This window comes from Ursus arctos, unplaced genomic scaffold (genome assembly GCF_023065955.2).
Source record: "Ursus arctos isolate Adak ecotype North America unplaced genomic scaffold, UrsArc2.0 scaffold_2, whole genome shotgun sequence".
NCBI lineage: Eukaryota > Metazoa > Chordata > Mammalia > Carnivora > Ursidae > Ursus > Ursus arctos.
In genome coordinates, this window is record NW_026622874.1 from 78,883,690 (window position 1) to 78,907,035 (window position 23,346).

At 42.7% G+C, this 23,346-nt stretch overlaps 1 non-coding gene across 1 annotated transcript; it reads left to right on the top strand.

The window, feature by feature from the left end:
* Positions 1-2,460: 2,460 nt before the first annotated feature.
* Positions 2,461-2,532, top strand: TRNAA-AGC (transfer RNA alanine (anticodon AGC)). Its single transcript has one exon. It is a non-coding gene; the product is annotated as a tRNA-Ala (tRNA).
* Positions 2,533-23,346: the final 20,814 nt, after the last annotated feature.

The following is a 23,346-nucleotide window of genomic DNA, read 5'->3' on the forward strand; positions in this document are numbered from 1 at the left end:
CTGCAGCACCATCCCTGGCCCTGGGCCAACCACTTAATAACTGTTAGCTGTTATTAGTATTTACTTACATATTTACTTATTTATGAAAGGAATGCAGTCCCAAAATATATACAACCCTCACCGGGAAGAGGAATAATAAAATAGGCTTAGAAAATCAATGGGGATGTAAATGGCAGTATTTCCTGGAGTCCAAGTGTGGGTTTTGTTAAAGTTCAATGCAGTAAGCATTTCTGCATTGGGGCCGAGCTTATTTACTCTTACAGCCTGAGCAAAGCAGAGAGACTGGGACTCTAACTCATCACCTGGTGGTCTGTTAGCTCCCTGGGATGGCATTCCTTCACGCCTGCACCCTTATTTCTAGTTTGTCATTAAGGTAGGTGATCTGAAGGTTGGATAGATCTATAGTTGGCTGGCCTGGGATGAGGAGTTAAGAAAGAGCCTGGAAGGAATTCTGATGAGCTGTCTACTGTCCTTGGTAATAGTAGAAAGAGCGACCATTTTTTGAGCACTAAGTATGTGCCACGTAATTTGTTCAAAGCTGGGGATACAACCTTGACTATTGAGTATGTCATAATTATTTGAGTCTTTTTGGTCAAAGATGTAATTAATAAATAATATGTGCTACATATGTGTTAGGTGCTGTGCTAACTTCCTCACATACATTATCTCATTTAATCCAGATAATAGATCTATAGATTGTTCCCATATAGTTATTGTTTTACAAGTAAGAAAACAGACTCAGACAAATTAAAAGACTTACCCAAAGGCTCTCAATGAGGAAGAGGTGAAGTTATAATGTGAACATGGGTCTGCATTTGCTAATGTGTATAAGGGGGCTGAATCCTTTTCCTGCTCTTTCTCTTGGTTCCTCACCTCCTCCTCAGTGTGTTCTGGCCACCCTGGCCTCCTTTCAATTCTGAGAACACACCAGTCTCCTTTTCTCATGGGAGCCTTTGTACTTGTGTTCTCTCTGCCTGAAACCTGTTCCCCCACCACCTCTTTCACTTAATTAACTCCTGTTCCAAAGCAGAGGTTGCTCATTGTCTCTCAAAAACAACTACCCCTGTTCAGTAACAACTGTGGGTGATGCCTTAGGGACTACGGTTTCCAGGCTCTTGCAACATAGTACGTTCATGGGACCGTTTTCTGGCCAATAAGGTGGAAGTAGAATATTCTGTAAGGCACAGTCATCTCTTTAAATGGGTGGGGGCGTGTTCCCTTATTTCTCTGATGTCCTTGTCCTGTCCTGTTGTCTGTGATGCCCATGTGGTGGTGGCTGGAGCTCTAGCAACCATTTTGGACCATGCAGTGACCTAGGGAATGAAAGTCACATGTTAAGGAATGGAAAGCAGAAAGACAGAAGGAGGCTGGGCTCCTGATAACTGATGGAGTTGCCAAATAGTCTTGGGTGTGTACATTCAGGTTTCTCATGGGATGAGAGAAATTGGAAACTGTTTTGTTAAAGCTACTAAGTTGGGTCTCTGTTACTAGCAACTAAATAAAATTCCTAAGTAATATAATTTCTTGGCTTAAATATCACTTTCTCAGAATGGCTTATGTGGAACTCAAAATAGGTCCTTCCTTTTGTTCTTTCTTTAAACACCTGGTTCTTTTCTTTCATTGCCCTGATTCCAATTAAAAGAAATATTTATGTATTACTTTCTTTGTTTTCTCCACTGGGCTTTTGGACATATGGGCAAGGCCACTGGGTATAGTTAGATTTACCTGGCACAAATCCAGGAGATACCAGTTAAATAATAGTTTATGTGAATGCCATTTCCTGAATTGTGTAGTGCACAGACTGTGTGAATGAACGTGGCAGCCTTATCTGCAAGGTCAGGAGGGACTTTGACCTTGAGGCTTATTAATGTACTCCTGGCAGTTAGCATAATGTCTGGGCCAAGGTCAGTCCTCAACAAGCATTGATTGCAGGAAGAAAGGATTAACAAAAATGATGGATGCCCTGAACTGGGTAGGGAGGGCAGAAAGATGGATGAGGCATGGAAATCATAGCAACAAGGCATGGATAGTCTCTAACCTTGAAAAGAACAAAGGATTCTGGGGCTTGGAGGGAGGTGGTCCCACTGCTTGGAGGAGCTGGAGGCTTTGTAGATAGGAGAGACCCTTCTCTTATTTAGTAGCCTCAGTGTTCCATCTGTAAAGTGGGGGCATTGTAGAAAAATGGTTTTGTTTAACCTTTATTTTCTCTTTTATTTTACATCTTTGTTTAAGTAGGCAATGCCTACATGGTAAAATACTCAAGTAGTACAAAAAGCATAGAGAAAAGTACATTCCTTTTATTCCAAACTCCTAGAACTTCTCCCTACACACCCTCTGAATTAACCCCCCCCCCCCCCCCAGCCTCCTGGCTGTTACTGTTACCAGTTGTTTTCTTTTAAGGGAGCAAATTTCTGATTTATTTCATGAAGATAGCTTAGAAAAGCAGTGTTGTCACCAGGTGGGGATGTAGCTCAGTGGTAGAGCGCATGCTTAGCATGCATGAGGTCCTGGGTTCGATCCCCAGCATCTCCATTCTATTGTGCCCTTGCTTGGAGAAATATCTTTCTTCTCTATTACAGCTACAGCACGTTACTGTAGAATTTGCAAATTAATCATCTTGCCTCCGAGTACTTACGGTTTTCTTCTGTTATTCTTATAACTCTCCTGTTTTATTTTTTAATTGACTTATAATTGGCATATAATATTATATTATTTTCAGGTATACAAACATAATGATTATATATTTATATGTATTGTGAGATTATCACCACAGTAAGTCTAGTTAACATCTGTTACCACATATAGTTACAAAAAATAGTTTTTCTTATGATGAGAACTTTTTTTTTTTTTAAAGATTTTATTTATTAATTTGACAGAGATAGAAACAGCCAGAGAGAGAGGGAACACAAGCAGGGGGAGTGGGAGAGGAAGAAGCAGGCTCCTAGTGGAGGAGCCTGATGTGGGGCTCGATCCCATAACGCCAGGATCACGCCCTGAGCCGAAGGCAGACGCTTAACCGCTGTGCCACCCAGGTGCCCCTTATGATGAGAACTTTGATTATTTTTTTTAGAGAAGAGGAGAGAGAAAGGGTGGGAGGGGCAGAGGGAGAGAGATAAGCAGTCTCCAGGCCCAGCAGGGAGCCTGATGAGGGGATCAAGGGTGGGGGCTCCACACAGGGCTCAATGTGGGGCTTGATCTCACAACCCTGAGATCATGACCTGAGCCAAAATCAGGAGTCAGACACTTAACCCACTGAGCCACCCAGGTGCCCCTGATGAGAACTTTTAAGATCTACTCTCTTAGCAACTTTTAAATATGTAATACAGTATTATGAAGATAGTCACCATGGTGTACATTACATCCCCATGACTTACTTATTTTATAACTGGAAGTTTGTACCTTTTAACTCTCTTGACCCATTTCACTCCCCGCCCCCCCAGCAACCACCAGTCTGTTCTCTGTGTCTATGAGCTTGATTTTTTTAGGTTCCACATGTAAGTGAGATCATAGGATATTTGTCTTTCTTTGTCTGACTTACTTTAGCACAATGCCCTCAAGTTCCATCCTGTCACAGATGGCAAGCTTTCCTCCTTTTTTTTTCTTTTTCTTTTTTAATGGACAAATAGCATTCCATTGTATATGCACACCCTACTTTCTTTATCCATTCATCTCTTGATGAACACTTAGGTTGTTTCAGTATCTTGGCTATTGTAAATAATGCTGCAGTGAACATAGGGGTGCATGTATCTTTTCAAATCAGTGTTTTCATTTTCTTTGAATAAATACTCAGAAGTGGAATTTTTGGATCATATAGTTCTTTTAATTTTGGGGCAACCTCCAAAATAAAACTCCACAAAACACTGCTGTTTTCCCTAGTGGCTGCACTAGTTTACAATCCCATCAGTGGTGCACTGGAGTTCCCTTTCTCCACATTCTTGCTAATACTTGTTACCTTTTCTCTTTTTGATGATAGCCTTCTAAGAGGTATGAGGTGGTAAGTCATTGTGGTTTTGATTTACATTTCCCTGGTGATGAGTGATGTTGAGCACCTTTTCGTGTACCTGTTGGCCATCTTTATATCTTTGGAAAAATGTCTGTTGAGATCCTCTGCTGTGTAACCATTTTGTGTGTGTATCTTTCAGTTATCTATATAACACAAATATACATGTGCTACATATGTATGTATCGAATTTGAATATTTTAAAATAGAAATTTATTCTTTAAAAATAGTTAATTGTTTTAAATCTGAAGTATGACTTGAGAAAATAATGATTATTAGTGATTATTAAATGATCGTTACTGAAAATTTTGCCATTAATCACATCTGTTTTTCACCCTGTAATTTTTTTTTTTCTCATTTAATAAAATGTCTTGGGATTGTTTCATTGATCTGATTTCTTCTTTTATTTAAATGGTTGTCTAGCAGAGTATTTCACTGTTTGGCTATACTATAATTTTTTTTTCTTTAAAGACTTTATTTATTTGACAGAGATAGAGACAGCCAGCGAGAGAGGGAACACAAGCAGGGGGAGTGGGAGAGGAAGAAGCAGGCTCATAGCGGAGGAGCCTGATGTGGGCTCAATCTCATAACGCCAGGATCATGCCCTGAGCTGAAGGCAGATGCTTAAACGACTGCACCGCCCAGGCACCCCTGGCTGTACTATAATTGATTTAACTGGTCTCCTGTTGGGAAATGGGTTATTTCTGATCTTTTGCTGCTGCAGATAATGCTGCAAATGAATAACTCTGTTCTTAAATCTTTTCACACATGTGCAATTAATATCAGTTGGTTAAATTCCAAGGAGTAGAATTAATGGCTCAAAGATGAAAAGTGCTTGCAGTTTTCATAGGTACTGCCTGCATGGGGCTGTACCAATTTGCCTTCTCACCACCCTGTTCTCCTATGACCTTATCGGTATATTACCAAACTTTTGGTACCTTTGGATGGGTTGTTGTATTAGATTTTCTTATTATGGATAAAGTATTTCCCTTTCTGTCAACTATCTGTTCATCTCCTTTGCCCTTTTTCTATTGGATTAGATTATTGGTCTTTTCATTTTCCGTTTGTAGAAATACTTTATAAACTAGGGGGATTAACGCTTTGTCTATGATTATCAAACTTTTGATCTTTGCTAATCTGATCGGTGAAAAATATAGTATCACGTTGTGGGGTTCTTGTCTCTGGGCAAGGATAGCATCTTATGTCTGAAATCCATTGGTATTTCTCTCTATAAACTCTGTTTACGTTCTGTGCAGCAGTGGTTCTTAACTGGGATGGTCTATGAGGATCACCATGTTTGAAATACATGAACGCAGCCCCCAGCCCTGAGGGGCTGACACATTCTCGTACAGTGTGTCAGGTTCTTCTAAAGAGCTCCCTAACAGATTCTGATGTGCTCCCTTAGTTATTGATGAGGGGCATGGATGATCTGGGAGCTCTTTTCTGCTCAGTATTGCTGTGGAGTAAATATGCAGTAGTGGCAGGAAGGAGAGAGTTATGTAGGGAGAGAATCGATAGCCCCCCTCGCTGTGGGGTTCAGTGGGGCCTGCAGATGGAGTGGCTCAGGGGCTAATGTGTCTTAGCTCTCGTTGCTATGGTAGCCAGTCAATATGTGGGCACTTGGTTTGGGAGTCAGTGCCCCTGTGTGCTTGCTCAGGGGCTCATGGCCTGATAGGACATGAAGTAGACAGGTATCTGGGTCTTCAGAGAGGCACAGAGTTCTTAGAGGACAGGTCTGGGAGGGGCAAGCCCCTGGTTCAAAGGGACCATGGCCAGAAACTGTATGAAGAAAAACGTCCTAGGGTGCCTGGCTGTTTCGGTTGGTAGAGCATGCGACTCTTGATCTCTGGGTTGTAAGTTTTTAAGCCCCGCCTTGTGTGTAGAGATTACTTAAAAAAAAGGAAAAGGAAAAGGCCCCTCTACTGTCCTCATGTCTTTCTCTTTGGAAGAATTCAGTGCCTCCATCACTTTATTTTAAAAGAAGCAGCCAGTATGCCTGGGTGGTGCAGTTGGTGGAGTGTCCAACTCTTGGCTTTGGCTCAGGTACTGATCTCGGGGTCGTGAGATCAAGCCCTGGGTCAGGCTTTGCACTCGGTGCGATAGAATCTGCTTGGGTTTCTAGAGGAAAATTTAGGAAACTTAAAATCCCAATATTGCTGTTTTGTCTTAAGAGTAAAGCTTGAACCAAGAGTCTGCACAGAAAGGTTGAAGGAAATTAAGTTAGGGAGCCAAGATTAGGGAAGAGAATTTAGAAGGTAGGATTAGACCTAAACTGTATGTCTTTGTGCTGTTTGATTTAAAATTATTTTAATATGAATAAAGACAAAGCAATATTTATAACAATATAGTTGTTAGGTACACCCCAATGGTGTACCTAATACTTTACACCTGGGCTAGATTATTTTTTAATACCTCCGTCCTTTATTCACCAAAACTATTTTCAGTAAAGATTTAATGTTCAGTGATAATCATTATTTTCTTGATCCATACTTAGATTTAAAATAAATAATTTAAAAGGAAATATGAAATTCTCTTTAAACAAATTATTCAAATTTAATAAAATATTTAATATAGGAATAAAATTTGGAACCACCAAAAAAATTAACATCTTGTAGTTTATACCTTTTTGATGTTTTAGATTTTAAACCCAAATAAAAACTCCAAGTGATCAAATAGAATGAAAGAATTGATGAAACTCAAGTTCTCTTTTTTAGATCACCGTGCTATCATTTGTTTATTTCCAATATGTTATTTAAAAACAGGAATATGCAGTATCACAGGGATTAGAGATATGAATTGCACCCAAAACAAACCCAAACAAATTCAAACTCTTATGAGTTTACAACAGAAAATGAGTGGATGTTGCTGAATCTGCTGTGTATGTCAGGGCCTCGCTATGAAATTAGTTCTCCAAATTACCTTCTGTATAGAACACACCATTTATTAAAGAGTCTATCCATCAGGGACCACTTGGGAGACACACACCACACCAGTAGTTTGAATAGGGAAAATTTTATAAAGAAATTTAACTAGTAGGATTAGCTACGAAGAGAGGTAAAGAAAACCCTAACACGTGTAGGAAGCAGTTACTATCTCTAGGGCTGGAAGAGAGCACTCAAGTGTATTAATTTTCTATTGCTGGGTGACAAATTAGCACTAAGTTAGCAGTTTAAAATAATACCTATTTAGCTGCTATGGAAAACAGCATGGTAGTTCCTCAAAAAATTAAACATAGAGTTACCATACGATCCAGCAATTCTACTTCTGGGTACACACCCAAAATAATTGCAAATAGGGACTTGCAGAGTTATTTGTACACCTGTGTTCATAGCAGCATTATACACCGTAGCCAAAAAGTGGATGTAAACCAAGTATCCATCGATGGATGAATGAATGAACAAGTGTGGTATGTCTATGTAATGGACTATTCTTCAGCCTTAAAAAGGAAGGACATTCTGACACATGATATACCGTAGCACAACCCTGAAAACATGAGTGAAATAAGCCAGATACAGAAGGACAAATACTGTATGTACACATTTACATGAAGTACCTAGAACGGTCAAGTTCATAGAGACAAGAAAGTAGAATATTCGTTTCCAGCTTTGTGGGGAGACAAGGGGATTTATTATTTAATGGGGTCGAGTTTCAATTTGGGATGATGAAATCATTCTGGAGAGGGATGGTGGTGATGGTTGCACAACAAGGTGAATGTACTTAATGCCGTTGAACTGTACACTTAAAAATGGTTAAAATGGTAAATTTTATATTATGTGTATTTTACCACATTAAAGAATATTTAAAAAAAAAACCCATCTATTTGTTAGCTTACAGTTCTGTAGATATGACAAGGTATGGGTAAGACAAGGCTGAAATCAAGATGTCAGCCAGACTTACTTCCTGTCTCTCACTTCTAGACCCAGACTTAAAAGGACTCATGTGATTAGGTCAGGCTCACCCAGATAATCTCCTTTTCTTAAAGTCAACTATGCCATAAAACATAATCTAATCACAGGATGAGACTTCATCGAATTCTCAGCCTTAGGGATTACACAGGGCATGTACACCAGGGAGGGCATCCCTGGAGGCCACTTAATGATTCTGCCTACCGCATGAAGGAAGGAACAAATTGTAAGATGCTGCCTGCCCAAGGAAGAAATTTGGACCTTGTGGGAGAGGAAGGGCTGTGGTTCACCACACAGAGGCAGGGTTCACTGAAGTAGTGAAGGCCAGGGCTAGTGAGCAGAAAACAGTCCATTGGGATGTTGGCAAAACTCACTAGGCAGCCTACTGTTGAAATCCCCTGGGAAGCCACTTGCTGGCTGCCATGCCCTAGGAGCAAGAAAAACTTTCCAACCAGTAATAGAAGTGCCACCCTTTTGCTGTGTCCCTCCAGCGCCCTCTACTGACATAACCTAACATCATGCTTGCTGGCAGAGGAGAACCATTCAGAGGGTCCAGCTCCAGAATCTCATAGCAGGTCAGAGAAGGATAAATTTGGAGCTGACAGACCAAAACAAACAAACAAACAAACCCTGATAACTGGCACAAAGGATAAGCAGTAAAATGTGAAAATTTGAAGTTTACATATATACATTTCTGTACATACCTATATAACTATCTAGCCATTGCAACAATTTTTAGAACTTAAACCAACAAAAGCTTTTTTTTTTTTTTAGGGGAGGAGTATTTTATCATTGACATTGTTTAGAATTTCTGGAGCTTGGTGAAAGTGAAAAACAGACCAATTGATTTTTTTACTTGTTTTAGTGTTTTAAAATTCCCTGCAGCAATGAACACACTACCTGTGCTCAGGATGGACTGCTCTGTTTTTCCCTGATTGTGTCTCCTTCTCTCTTCCCTCAGAAGTCACCACTGTTGTGAATTTTGTGTTTATCATTCTGTTGCTTTTCTTTGTTTTTTCCTAATATGTTTGTAGCTGTAAACAATGTATTGTTTCATTGGGTAGATTTCTGAATTTATGTCAAAGGACTCACTGTATGTATTTGTCTGCAACTTGCTGTTCCACTGTGTTGTATTCACATTTGAACACTTCTTTTACTTGAACTCAGCATTTTGGGCTGTCCCCTTACCATTCCCTATTATTTGCTCTCAGAGTCAGCCCTGATTTCTCCCTCATTGAGGTGGACACCTGTTGGCTTTTACCTCTACACCATTCCTTAGTCTGGGAATATCTCTCCCTTGTTTTCCTTTGGAGAACCACTCCTCTCTCACATCCAGGTCCAAGCAGAGAGAATTGTTGTTCTAAAACCCTGAGGAGGTAAAGAATTTGCTGTGCTTGAAATCCAGGTACTGTACTGTCCAATATGGTGCCTACTAACCACATGTGGCTATTTAAAATTATATGAATGAAAATTACATAAAACATTTGGATTCTCACTATCCACATCTGAAGTGCTCAATAGCCACAGGTGGCTGGCTGTGGGGTCCCATGTTGGATAGTACAAATATAGAACATTTCCATTTTTCACAGAAAGTTCTCTTGGGTCGGGCTGGTCTAAGATGACTAGAACTTAGTGATCAGGGGGAATGTTTGGAGGTGAGGCTGGAGAGGGGACAGGGACTAGACCCTTGAAGGTCTTCATAGGGAGTTTAGATTTTAAGTTCAGTTGAAAGTCACTGATGGTTTCTAAGCAAGGGAATGACATTGCCTGATTTATGTTTTAAAAGGGTCAGTCACTCTGGCTGCTTTGAGGAGAAGCATTGCAAGGAGGCAGAATTGAAAGTAGGGAGCAGAGTGAGGGAGAGAAGGGGGAAAGCTTAGTAGGTTTTTGGAGTGGGCCAGGCAAGTGTTGATGGTGGCTTGTGCCGAGTTGTGCTGATGTGAAACTGCGTTGAAATGGACAGATACCAGAGACATTTATAAGGTGGAACTGATAGAACTTGTTATTGGCAATGTGATTGATTCACTCCAACTCAGTGGTCTCAACCCTGGCTGTAACTTTGGAATTTTCTGTAGGAGCATTTAAAAATACAAACGCTAAGTCTTCCACCTTGGGAATTTAATATAATTGGCTTGGAGTGGGGCCTGGGCATTTGTATTGTTTTTAAAAACTCCCCAGATAATTTTAATATGCATCGAGGTTGGGAATCACTTTTTTTTTTTTTAAGTAAAAGAATACTGAGGACATATGCTGGGTTCCAGCACAGTAACTGGAACAGAAATTGAGTGTTTTGATGATATAGTTCAGTTCAGAATAATACCTGATTCCTAAGGCCAGGAATACAATAAAATGACCATAAAAAGGAAGAATATAGCTCAAAGCATCAGTGTGTAGAGAGTTCCAGCTTCAATGAGAGACTGACCTTGGCAATAGCATTGATATCCATGGTCCTAGCACAGTTATCTGTGGGAAACATCAGTGGAGATATCTTTAGTAGGAATGGTCTAACACTTTTGCCATCAGCAGAAGACATCATTGTAGTTAACGGGAGCAGGAAAGGCAGGAGTGGAAAAGAGATAAGCAATGAGGTCACTGTATTTGACATTGCTTTTGTCTGCCAGCATCATTTTCTTGAGAGGACCCCCCTCCCTCTCCTTGCTTTGCAAGGGGAGTTATCCATCATGGTGTCCCATTTTGGCCACCAGCAGGATCAGTCAGAGTGTAGCTTTGTCCTGGACTCAGTGATTGGTCCAGAGGTGGTTACATACCTCAAAAAGTACCAATCCCTGTCGTTCCATAGGATTTTACATCTGCATGCTGCATGACATGGCATGATTCAAGTTCTTTCTGTATTCATTATAAACTGCTGCATAACAAATTACTGTAGAAACACTGTGGTTTAAATAATAACAGTATTTATTATCTCTCACAGTTTCTGCAAGTCAGAACTTCAGACAGGGCATAATGGGATGGATTGTCTCTGCCTATGATGATTGTGTTATTAGCTGGAAGACTTCACAGTTGGGGACTGGAATCATCTGAAGACTCATCCACCCACATGTTTGGTTGTTGATGCCGGCTGTCAGGTGAGCCTAATAGGACACTGTTGTGTGTCTTTAGCCTCAGGAGGTGGTTGAGCCACAGACCAAAGTCTAATCATCCCCACGCTATTGGGAAACCAGCCCATACTGGGCTGAATTCACCAGATCACTCCTGCAAGGTGACTTTCACAGGGACTCCAGAGTCACTGAACACAAAATAGACTGTGTTTTCTGATCCTGAGAAGGCAGGATGTCATTTAGTCAGCTCAAGAAAAAAAGTTCAGCCTAAAGATAAGTGGCAACCAAATTTGTCTGCCTTTCATCTAAATCCCAAGGTTGGGGAAAGATCCGGGGAGTGGGGCTGGTTTATGACATCTAACAGGTTGTTAATTACCTTGAATGGGTCCCACGTGATGCTTTTAAGCACATGGCTTTTGCCCAGGGAGGATGGAGTGGGCATTTTGGTTTGGGCCAGGGGCAGGATGTGAGTGAGGTTTTATAGATCCATATCCTCAGCTGTTCTGAGCTCATCCTTGTGATGATGAGGCTGGTGTGGTCAGTGGGCCAGAGGGTATGATCATGGTGAGACCCAAACAGTGAGTGAGACTTCTCATTCCTCTTTGTTTTGCCATAACTGAGAAGCATTGAGAGGGGGTGTAGTAGGGTCAGTGACTTCTTCCCCCAGGTTCATTCTCCTCAAATGCCACTTTTTCAACAATTTGTTCAAGGTAGGTGGTTATGTGATTTATCATCCTAACCGGGACACACTGTTAATTATACTAGGACAGGAGGTGCAAATAAAGATTTTACTGGGCAAATAGAGTTGGAGGTAAGGGTGGCAACATGCTTGTGGAAAGATGTTGGAGAGGTGGTATGAAAGCAAGACTGACAGGTGTGTCAGGCAAGAGAGGGCAGAGGGTGGAAGGTTCTTAACTGAGCTGGCTTCTGCCTCAAGTCTCTACCATCTGATGGTGGGACTTGGCCACTCCTCTGTAAACTGCCACTTGCCCCCTTCCAGCCTACTGACTCAGTTGGGTGGATTTAGGGGGACTTTTCTGAAAAGGTATGTTCATGACATTTGCTGTGCCTTTTTGACTTTTTAATTAATGTATAGTACATATATGGCAAACAAAATTTACATATGTTTTCATGTGCATACACCACCAGCCAGTCAAGATTTAGAAAGTTTGTCTGGCTAGAATATTTGAAGTTCTTTCATCCTGCTGGGAGAAGGGGTTGTCAGCCTCCAAATCTTGCTGCATTAGTTTCCTGTGGCTGCTGTAACACATGACCACAAATGGAGTGGCATAAAACAACACAGATTTATTATCTTATAGTTCTGGAGGTTAGAAGTCTGAAGTGGGTCTCCTTGAGCTAAAATTAAGGCATCATTTAAGGGCTGCATTCTTTGTGGAGATTCTAGGAAAGAATCCATTTCCTTTGCTTTTTCACCTTCTAGAGATAACCCCCATTCTTTGGCTCATGGCTCCTGCATCTTCAAACAATCAGTGCTCAATTACACTGATTTCTTACATTGCATACCTCTGACACTCACATTTTTGCATTCCTCTTTTATGCGTTTCTTTTTTTTTTTAAAGATTGATTTTATTAATTTGACAGAGAGACAGCCAGCAAGAGAGGGAACACAGGCAGGGGTAGTGGGAGAGGAAGAAGCAGGCTCCCAGCAGAGGAGCCTGATATAGGGCTCGATCCCAGGACTCTGGGATCATGCCCTGAGCCGAAGGCAGACACTGAACGACTGAGCCACCCAGGCACCCCATCCCTCTTTTATGCTTAAAGACCATTGTGATTGCAGTGGATTTACCCACATAATCCAGGATAATCTCCCCATTTCAAGGCCAGCTGTGTAGCAACCTTAAGCCCATCTACAGTCTTAATCCTCCCCTGTCACGAAACATATTTGGAGATTCTGAGGAGTGGGATGTGGACATCGTGGTGGGCACCGCATTATTCTGGCCATCACACGTGCCTGTATTACCTGTTCACTAACTAGGAAAAAAAAATCCACCTTAACCCATTATACAGTTTTTGCTGTTAAGCAGTCCAGATTTCTGCAAGGGGGTTTGGGAGGAAAGAACTTGTATGTACTGAACGCTGAATGCTTGTTACAGAGTTTTGTGATTTCATAAAGATTATTTCACTTATTCTTCCTGGAAATCTTTGGTGATGAGTAGTTAGGGATGCTTTTGGCTGCAAGGAACTTAGAGCCTGACTTACAGTAGTCTAAATAAACGGAGTTGTTTCTCTCATAGAAGTAGTAGTCTGGAGGTAGGCAGCTGCTGACCTTGATCTAGCATCTCAGCAGTGTCAGGACCAGTATCTCTGAGTTCCCGTGGCCTTTTCTGACTTGCTTATTGCCTCATGGTCAAAAGGGGGCTGCCCCTGCTTCAGGCATCACATCTGTTTTCAAAGCAAGAAAGAGGGAGAGGGAAGGATGGCAACAGCTACAACTGTTCCTTTTATTTATTCATTTTTAATAAGAAATGCAAAATCTCTCCTAGACATCTGTCTACATATACATGGTATTTGGTCACATGGCTACTCCTAGTTGCAAGGAAAGTGGGGAGAGTGAGTATGTGGTTTTCATCCCTCATTAGAGTCAGCAAGGGAGAAAGGAATTGGGTAGCTAAACAATTGTGTTTACTAGAGTGCTATTGTTCTCACTTTTATAGGCCTGACTTCTGCCTCCTTTGCTTGAGATCTTTGAGGGTGAAAGTAGAGGAGTCAAGACTCAAATTCCTAAGTTCACACACACACACACATCCCCCTACCCCACGTTGCCTCTTGACAGTTTTTTTTTTAATTAGTGGTTAAACATTTATTGAGGTAAAATTTGCATAGATCAAAATGCACAGATCGTAACAGTATAGTTTGATGAGTTCTGACAAATGGGTATACCCATGTAACAACCACCCAGATCAAGATAGAGAACGTTCACATCTTTCTGGAAAGTTGTGTCGTGACTCTTTATAGTCAGTGTCTCCTCCCACATCAGAGGCAATCACTATTCTGATTTCTATCTCCATATCTTTGGTTTGCATTTTTAAAGAATTTCATATAAATGAAAGTGTGTAGCATGTATACTTTTGTGTTGGCTTCTTTCCTTCACCATAATGTTTTTGAGATTCATCCATGTTTTGCATGGATCAATGATTTGTTCCTCTTTATTTGCAAGATGTGTTCCATCGAATGGATGTACCACAGCTTGTTTATCCTTTCTTCTTTTGATGGTTATTTGGGTTGTTTCCAGTTTTGGCAATTATTACTAAAGATGTATGAATGTTCTTGTATAAGTCTTTTCGTGGGCATGTGTGTTCATTTCTCTTGGATGGAAGCTTAGGGGTGGAATTGCTGGGTCATACACTGCATGCATATTTACTTTATTAGGGGGCGCCTGGGTGGCACAGCGGTTAAGCGTCTGCCTTCAGCTCAGGGCGTGATCCTGGCGTTGTGGAATCGAGCCCCACATCAGGCTCCTCCGCTATGAGCCTGCTTCTTCCTCTCCCACTCCCCCTGCTTGTGTTCCCTCTCTCATTGGCTGTCTCTGTCTCTGTCAAATAAATAAAATCTTTAAAAAAAAAAAAAACTGCTTGGCTGCTTCTTGCTAGTGGCCCTCCTAAAAGAGGGGGAGATGAGGAGTGTAGGGAGAGTGTTCTGAGAGGAGAATAGGTTCAAGGACCTCGAGCAGATACATAAGTTGTGGATCATAGGCATGTGGCACATGCAGGTTATGAAGATGCATGATGAGGCCAGGTGGGGCTGGAGAACGGCTCCTCAGCTACTCTTTGTCTTGTGGGAATAGGAAACCAAATGTGTCCAGATATTCTGATTTTGATCGATTGGTTTTCAACTTTGGCCATCCATTGGAATCATCTGGGAGCTTTAAAAAACGCTGATGTCTGTATCCTACCCCTAGAGATTCTGAATGAAAAGGGTGGAGTGTGGCCTGGGTGTCTGGATTTTTAAAAAGCTCTTCATTCAGGTCATTGTGATGTGTAGCCAGGGGTGAGAACCACTGATCTGAAGCAAGACCTTCTTTCCTTCTTTAATGTTAAAATGTGAATTCTGGTTTACAGTGTCTGGGGTGGGACCTGAGAGTCTGCATTTCTGACAAGCTCCCAGTTGGTGCCGATGCTCCTGGTCTGGGGCCTCACTTTGAGTAGCAGTGTTTAAAGAGAAGCTACCAATATGGATTTTAAAGTGGGAAATCTCCTAATTAGAAAACAGACAAACCAGTGTGCATGCCAGAGAAGTCTGGGGAGTGGGTCTGCGGGTTGGGTCTGTGGGCTACTGATTTAATGTATTTCTCTCTGTCTCTCTCTCTCTCTCTCTTTAAATATCTCTTTTGGGGACTCCTGCATGTCTCAGTTGGTTAAGCGTCTGCCTTAGGCTCAGGTCATGATCCCAGGGTCCTGGGATCGAGTCCTGCATTGGGCTTCTTGCTCAGTGGGGAGCCTGCTTCTTTCTCTGCCTGCCACTCCCCCTGCTTGTGCTTTCTCTCTGTCTCTCTGTCTCTGACAAATAAGTAAGTAAGTAAGTAAATAAATAAATAAAATCTTTAAAAAATATATTTCTTTTGTAGGGATCCTGTTACGTCCATGACACAGGGTCTTGTGAGGTCTGAGACAAAGTCCCTGACTTTCAGGGGCTCAGAGTTGTGTTGGTCTGGAGGCAGGGATAGGCAGGAAGGTGGGCGAGCTTGCAGCCTGTTTGGGGACATGGTAATCTGGTAAATGCCTTGGAACAGTCTTCCCCACACCACCTCAGGGCAATCTCACCCATAATTGGCATAACTGGCTTTCCTGCAGATGAGAAGAGGCTAGACAAGGTCCAGACAGCTCCCCATCACACCCCGGCCTTAGGAGCACGCATTTCTACTCTCCCTTTATCAGATCAAAGTCTTCCATCAAGCTGTCTGGTTCTGTCTTATTCAATTAAATTTTTTAATTCAATTTGACCCATGCATTCATCTTCTTTGAAATCTGAGAGACGACAGCATCCGCTACAAATTGAGAGTAAATGGCCGAATTAGCTTTCAGAGAGGATTCAACGAGACTGTTTCTTCCCAGAGACCAACAGGCTCTTTGGAGGCAGCTGGATCATGAAGGAAGCTGGCTGGAGGCATGGAGGAAGGGGAAGAGAGTCATAAGCACACTTCACCTTGGGATCCTTGGAGAGATGGCCTGACACATGGCCCCTGGAGTCAGAGTGTCTGGGGTCAAATCCACTTAGGTGATACCATGGCAAATGCTTGAAACTCTGTGCCTCAGTTTCTCCATCTGTAAGATGAGAATGATAACAATAGTACCTACCTCCTAGGGCTGTTGGGGGATTAAGTGTATCCATACGTGTAAAACACATAGAATGGTACCCAACACATGACAAAGGCTATTATCTAAGTGTTAGCCAGTATTGTCATTATGCTGTACAGTTTACGCAGCATATCCACACACATTCCATACAGTGGAACCACATCACATTAGACACCCATTTAACTTAGTGGGAATTAACCCATGTAAGGTTGGCCAAAATTTCACTCAGCAAAACAACCCCCAATCAGGTGCTTTGTTTTGTTTTGTTTTTGATGTTTAACTGAAGGATTGGCATTCTGTTTTGATGCTGGAAGAAAAATTGGTGGAGGGAGATAATACGGTAATACTCAGAACCATGCTGACTTATGGATGATATATCTTTCAAGGTGAATTTTAGATTATATATGAGTTTTGCCTTACATACTGATTTTTCAGTGTTTCAACTGAATGTCGGTGTGATCTTGGACCTTACTGTGTCTTATTTGATCCTTGTCCAGTCTGGTGGAGTGAGCAGGGTGTGAAGGATAATCATAACAGCAGAGCATGGCCGTTAAGACTGAGGGTTTGGATACACAACTAATGAACCATCGAGCCTTACATCGGAAACTGGGGATGTACTATATGGTGACTAACATAAGATAATAAAAAATCATTAAAAAAAAAATTAAAAAAAAAAGACTGAGGGTTTGGGAGTCAGACTGCCTGCATTCAAATCCCAGCTCTGTCACTTACTCTCTGAGTTACTAAAGACAAATTAACCTCTTTGTTTTCATTTCTATACCTGTAAATGGGGAAGTTGATGATAACAACAACAAAAAAGTAATAATAATGCTCATCTTATGGGTTGTTTGAGGATTAAGTGGGCTAATATACGTAAAGTGATTGGAACAGTGTTGGGCAACTGTGCTTATTAATTATTAGTTAAAAGTCATAGCAATAGTAATAAAACAATGACTAGTGCAAAACCCTTTGTGATGCATTTGGCATATAGTATTACCTTTGAACTCGGTAGGAGTCCCTTTTGCAGAGGTGGTAGACTCTGTGCCCATGTGTGCCGTTAGCCTCAGGGGCACCCTAGGAAAAGGTATTAATGATGCAAATTTGCCCCTCTAAGGATGCACAGCAGAACTTCAGTTTATTGAGCACCTATTATGTGTAGGGCATTGTACTAAGTGCATTATTTCATTTATCTTCACTGTGACTCTATAAGGCAGGTACTGTCATTAGTACCACTTCCATATAGAGAAACTGAGGCGCAGAGGCCTGTGTCTGATCCATTTCTGGAGTCCCAATACCCATCCTGGGTCTATTGGGTATAACTGTTTGCTGAACAAAAGGTTGCATTGAGTTCTGGGATAATGTGTGGTCTCTTCATCCATTACGAGAAGCGGGGGGGATAAAGCAGAGTTTTGAGGGGTACATGCATTGAGGGAAGTGGGGTCCAGGGGCAGAAAGCCCCCAGCAGAGGCTGGCTGGAAACGTTGCGATGCACTGTCTCACTTTCTGCAAGCGTTAATGGGGAGCTGTCTGACAGAAATCCAACCAGACAGCAGCGGTGGCAATTTATGAAGCTCAACCAGAGGTGTCTGATCAAGGAGGAGCCCAGCTGGAGGATGTCTGGGGTGTCTCCCCCACTTAGAGACATTTGGTTTCATGTGGAGCCAGGACCCAGTGTGTGTGTGTGTGTGTGTGTGTGTGTGTGTGTGTGTGTGTGGTGGGCATGTGAGCAGGAGAAAGATTTTGAATGGTCTCGAAAGAATTTCCTTATGACCTTCACATGAGTTTCACTTTGGCCTTGGGAGGACATTCCTTGCAGAGCATTTGCAGAGTTTATATCTCATTTTGCTGTGCAAGGATATGGAAAAGGCAGGCTCCAAAGTGGATTCAAATCTGGCTCAGTAACTTTGGGCAACCTTAAAGTCATTGGCTGTCTTCATGCAGGACTCCTTTAGAGACTGAGGCGGGATTGCAGGGGGCTGAGGAGTGGATGAGAGGGTAGAGAATGGAAACACATGTAAATTCCTTTTTTGGGGAAGCTTGGTTGCAAAGGGGCTGTGTGCCTTGTGGTTTTAATTTGCATTTCCCTAATCACAATGAAGTTGAGTCCCTTCTCCATATTTGATAGGTCATTTGGATATTCCAGATATTGCAGTTTAATTTTTTTAATGTTTTTTTAATTATGTTAGTCACCATACAGTACATCCCTGGTTTCTGTGTAAAGTTCGATGATTCATTAGTTGTGTATAACACCCAGTGCACCATGCAATACGTGCCCTCCTTACTACCCATCACCAGCGTATCCCATTCCCTCACCCACCTCCCCTTTGAAGCCCTCAGTTTGTTTCTCAGAGTCCATAGTCTCTCATGCTTCATTCCCCCTTCTGATTATCCCCCCTTTCTTTATCCCTTTCTTCCCCTACCGATCTTCCTAGTTCTTATGTTCCATAGATGAGAGAAATCATATGATAATTGTCTTTCTCTGCTTGACTTATTTCACTTAGCATTATCTCCTCCGGTGCAGTCCATGTTGCAGCAAATGTTGAGAACTCGTTCTTTCTGATAGCGGAGTAATATTCCATTGTATATATGGACCACAACTTCTTAATCCAGTCATCTGTTGAAGGGCATCTCGGTTCCTTCCACGATTTAGCTATTGTGGCCAATGCTGCTATGAACATTGGGGTGCATATGGCCTTTCTCTTTACTACGTCTGTATCTTTGGGGTAAATACCCAGTACTGCAATGGCTGGGTCATAGGGTAGCTCAATTTTTAACTTTTTAAGGGACCTCCACACTGTTTTCGGGAGTGGCTGTACCAACTTGCATTCCAACCAACAATGTAGGAGGGATCCCCTTTCTCCACATCCTTGCCAGTGGTTTGTCAATTTTATTCTCTCAAAGAACCAGCTTCTAGTTCTGTTGATCTGCTCTACTGTACTCCTGGTTTCTAATTCATTGATTTTTGCTCTAATCTTGGTCAGCTGTTTCCTCGTGCGTGGATTAGGCCTGTCCCTCTGTTGCTGTTCCAGCTTCTTGAGGTGAGAATATAAAAACTACATTTTAGATTTTTCTGTTCTTTTGAGTGAGGCTTGGATGGCTATGTATTTCCCCCTTAGGACTGCCTTTGCAGTATCCCATAGGTTTTGGACCGTTGTGTTTTCATTCTCGTTGGTCTCCATAAATTGTTTAAATTGATTTTTGATTTCCTGGTTTATCAAATCATTCCTGAGCAGGATGGTTCTTAGTCTCCAAGTGTTTGAGTTTCTTCCAAATTTTTCCTTGTGGTTGAGTTCCAATTTCAGAGTGTTGTGGTCTGAGAATATGCAGGGGATAATTTCAGTCTTTTGGTATTGGTTGAGACCTGTTTTGTGACCCAGAACATGGTCTATTCTTGAGACTGTTCCAGGGGCATTAGAATAGAATGAGTATTCTTTGGTTCTGGGGTGTAGTGTTCTATATATATCTATGAGGTCCAACTCGTCAAGTATGGCATTCAAAGCTCTTGTTTCTCTGTTGATTTCTTGCTTATGTGATCTGTCCATTGCTGATAGTGGAGTGTTGAGGTCCCCTACTATTAACGTATTTTTATCTATTTGTCTCTTATGGTTAAGAGTTGGCTTGTGTATCTTGCTGCTCCCCTTTTGGGGGGCATATATATTTATAATTGTCATATCCACTTGTTGGATACATCCTTTAAGAATAATATAGTGCCCTTCTGTGTCTCTAACTATAGTCTTTAGTTTAAAATCCAATCTGTCTGATATGAGAATTGCTACCCCAGCTTTCGTTTGAGGTCCATTGGCGTGAAAGATGGTATTCCATCCCTTTACTTTCAGTCTGAATGTATCTTTAGGTTCAAAATGAGTCTCTTGTAGACAGCAAATGGATGGGTCATGTCTTTTTATCCAGTCTGCAACCCTGTGGCGTATTATGGGAGCATTTAGGCCATTTACATTGAGACTGATTATTGAGAGATATGATTTTAATGATGCCATGTTGCCAGTTAAGTCTTTGTTTCCATAGATTGTGACTTTCTGTTCTGTATCACTCTTGGGGTCTTTTTACTTTTATAGAACCCCCCTTAGTATCTCCTGTAGGGCTGGTTTCGTGGTTATGAAATTGGTCAATGACTGGCGATTCTGGAAGGTCTTTATCTCTCCATCAATTCTGAATGACAGCCTTGCTGGATAAAGGATCCTTGGCTGCATGTTTTTCTCTGAAAGAGCTTTAAAAATGCCCCCCCCAACCCTTTCTCTCATTCCAGGTCTGTGTAGACAGGTCTGATGTAATTCTGATACCTTTGCCTTGGTACGTGAGAAATTTCTTTGCCCTGGCCGCTTTCAGTACTGTATCCTTGGATGTAATATTTGCGATTTGCGCTATGACGTGACGTGGCGTAGGTTTGTTGTGGTTGAGCGTGGGAGGGGTCCTTTCTGCCTCTTGGACACGAATGTTTGTTTCCTTTGCTAGATTAGGGAAGTTTTCAGCTACAATTTGTTCAAATATCTCTTCTAGACCTCTGTTTTTCTCCGCCCCCTCGGGGATGCCAATGATTCTGTCATTGGAACGTTTCATTGAGTCAGTAATCTCCCGTAACCTACATTCTTGAGCATGGATTTTTTTGAGTCCAGATTCTATTTTAGCTCTCTCTTCTACTAACCCATCCTCCAATTCGCTGATACGTTCTTCTGCCTCATTCACCCTGGCCGTCAGAGCCTCTAGTTTTGACTGCATTTGGCTCATAGAATTTTTAATTTCTGCCAGATTCGCTCTCATTTCCACCCTTAGAGATTCTATATTCTCATTAACATTTTCGTTAATACTTTTTTCAAGCCTACACATCATCTTGACCATTGTTACTCTGAATTCCATTTCTGATAATTTGGTTATATCCATGTCCTTAGTTCTGTGGCAGAGGCCACAGACTCATTGTCTTTTCTTTGCTTGGGGGGGGATTTCTCCTTCTGGTCATTCTGATGAGGAGAGGTTGCGGGGTTGTCCAGAGCCCACATTATTTACCGGGACCCAGGCCGTGTGCCTTTGTTTTATAGGGATCTTAGGGATGTGGGCTTCTTGATTTTTCAGCCTGCCTTCTGGGGGAGTGGCCTGCCGCGCCCATACTCAGGCAACCCTGTTTGGGTAGAGTCTCCGTGTCCCCTGCGAGGGGGGATGGGGATGGGCACACTGTGAACCGGTATTTCCAGGCTTTTGTTCTCTGGCGGCTTTCCCTGGTGGTTTGCTGTGCCTCTTCTGAGAGTCAGAGCAGCAGTGGCCGAATCTCAGCCTCTGTCTCAGAACAGAGGGATTGTGGACTGTTCTCCACTGATGTTCTGGCCACTTTAACTCTGTTTCTGTTGGTGCTGCCCCACACCCGGGATGTGCGCCCCACACCCGGTATCCCAGCCCTCACTTCCAGGGCCGGCGCATCTCTGTCCTTTGTGTTTCTAACACCGCCAGCCGCCAGCCACCCCGCGTGCTCCCGGAGCTCCCGGTCTCATTCTGGTTCCAGTGAGCACACCGGAAGTTTGTTTCAGTCTGGTCGCGCGTTCCCCGGCTCACGGTCTCAGTCTGCTCTCTCCCGGTCCGCGAGTCGGCCCGCTCCCCCGTGCAGGTGGCTACCGCCTCCTGGCGCCCGAATGCGGCGGCTCCCTCCCCCTTCTGTTTATCTTCCAATATCTGTGCTCGGTTTCACGGCTCCCCGCTTCGTACCTCAATACTCAGCGCTGGAGATGTTCATTTGTAGAGATCCAGATGTATCTTCCTGCGTCTCATGCTGATTCCGTGGATGTTCAGGCTGGTCTGGTACCTATCCAACTCGACTCAGGGGACTGGCTGAAAAAGGAGTCCCCTACTCCTCCGCCATCTTAACTCCCCCTCCCCAGATGTTGCAGTTTAAAATAGGGAAGGAGGGGTGAGCCTCACTGAGGAGGTTACATTTGAGAAAAGACTTAAACATTTCAGGAAGAAGGGAGGATAAGGTGGGAGGGGTCAGTATCTGGGGCAGATAGGGGTCTTGGTCATGTACGGGAGGAAACAGCTTCTTTAATCCTTAAACACTGGGCTGAGGAACATGAAGCTTAGAGAGGTTAAGTGACTTGTCTGAGGTCATGCAGCTAGCAGATGGCAGAGTCGGGATTGGAACCCAGAGCCATCACCAGCCACACAGCGTAGGCCCTTTACTTCATGAAGTTTAGGGAGACCACCCTGTCCCTTTCATGAGAGGCCCATTCCTACCAAGAGTAATGCTCATCAGTCCACTGCACACTGAGATCCAATGAGCTCTGCACTGAATGGAATTCTAGGGAGAGTAAGAAAAGGAGCCTGAAGGACTGTTTGTGCCAATAAATTGATTTCTTTATGTCCTTATGCTGTTGGATTACAAGAAATGAGCCAGGCCTCCTGCCGCCCTGAGGAGTCCCTGGGGAGGTTTTTGGAAGCCCTTGTTGCCAAGGCAACAGAGGCCACCTCTGGAAATGCTTGGTCCTGCACACACTCATGTCTGCCTGGTTGCAGCTGGTTGTCTGGACCTTGGCCAGCCTTACCTGCCATCCTTTCCAGCGAGAGTGGGAGGTAGAACAGAGCAGGAGAATTCAGGGGTTCCCTGTGGCAAGTGCTTCACTCAGCACCCACTTACTGCCCTTCTCAAAGCCCTGGAGTGGCTACTGTCTCACCATGAGTCCTGTGTGATCTGGCCTCCCTGTGCCTCTCTGGAGTTATCTCTTGTCACCCTCTCCTCACTCCAATCCAGGCTCCTTGTTGGTCCTCAACACTCCAACCCTACACTCACCCCAGGGTCTTTGCATGTGCTGTCCCCTCTACTCAGAAGGCTCTTTCCCCAGATTTTAGCCAGGCTCGTGCCGTCATCTTCTCCCAGTCTTTACTGAAATGCTGCCTTTTCATCAAGGTTTGGCTAACTACTGTACTTAACGTTACGTCCTCGTCTTGCCCATCTCTGTTCCTTGCGATATTTTCCCCTAGATAAACGATTCCTAATATACAATCTAGTTTATTTTTATTGCTTATTGTCTTGCTTTCTGTGGCAGGCAGCCACTGTAAAGGCCCGCAGG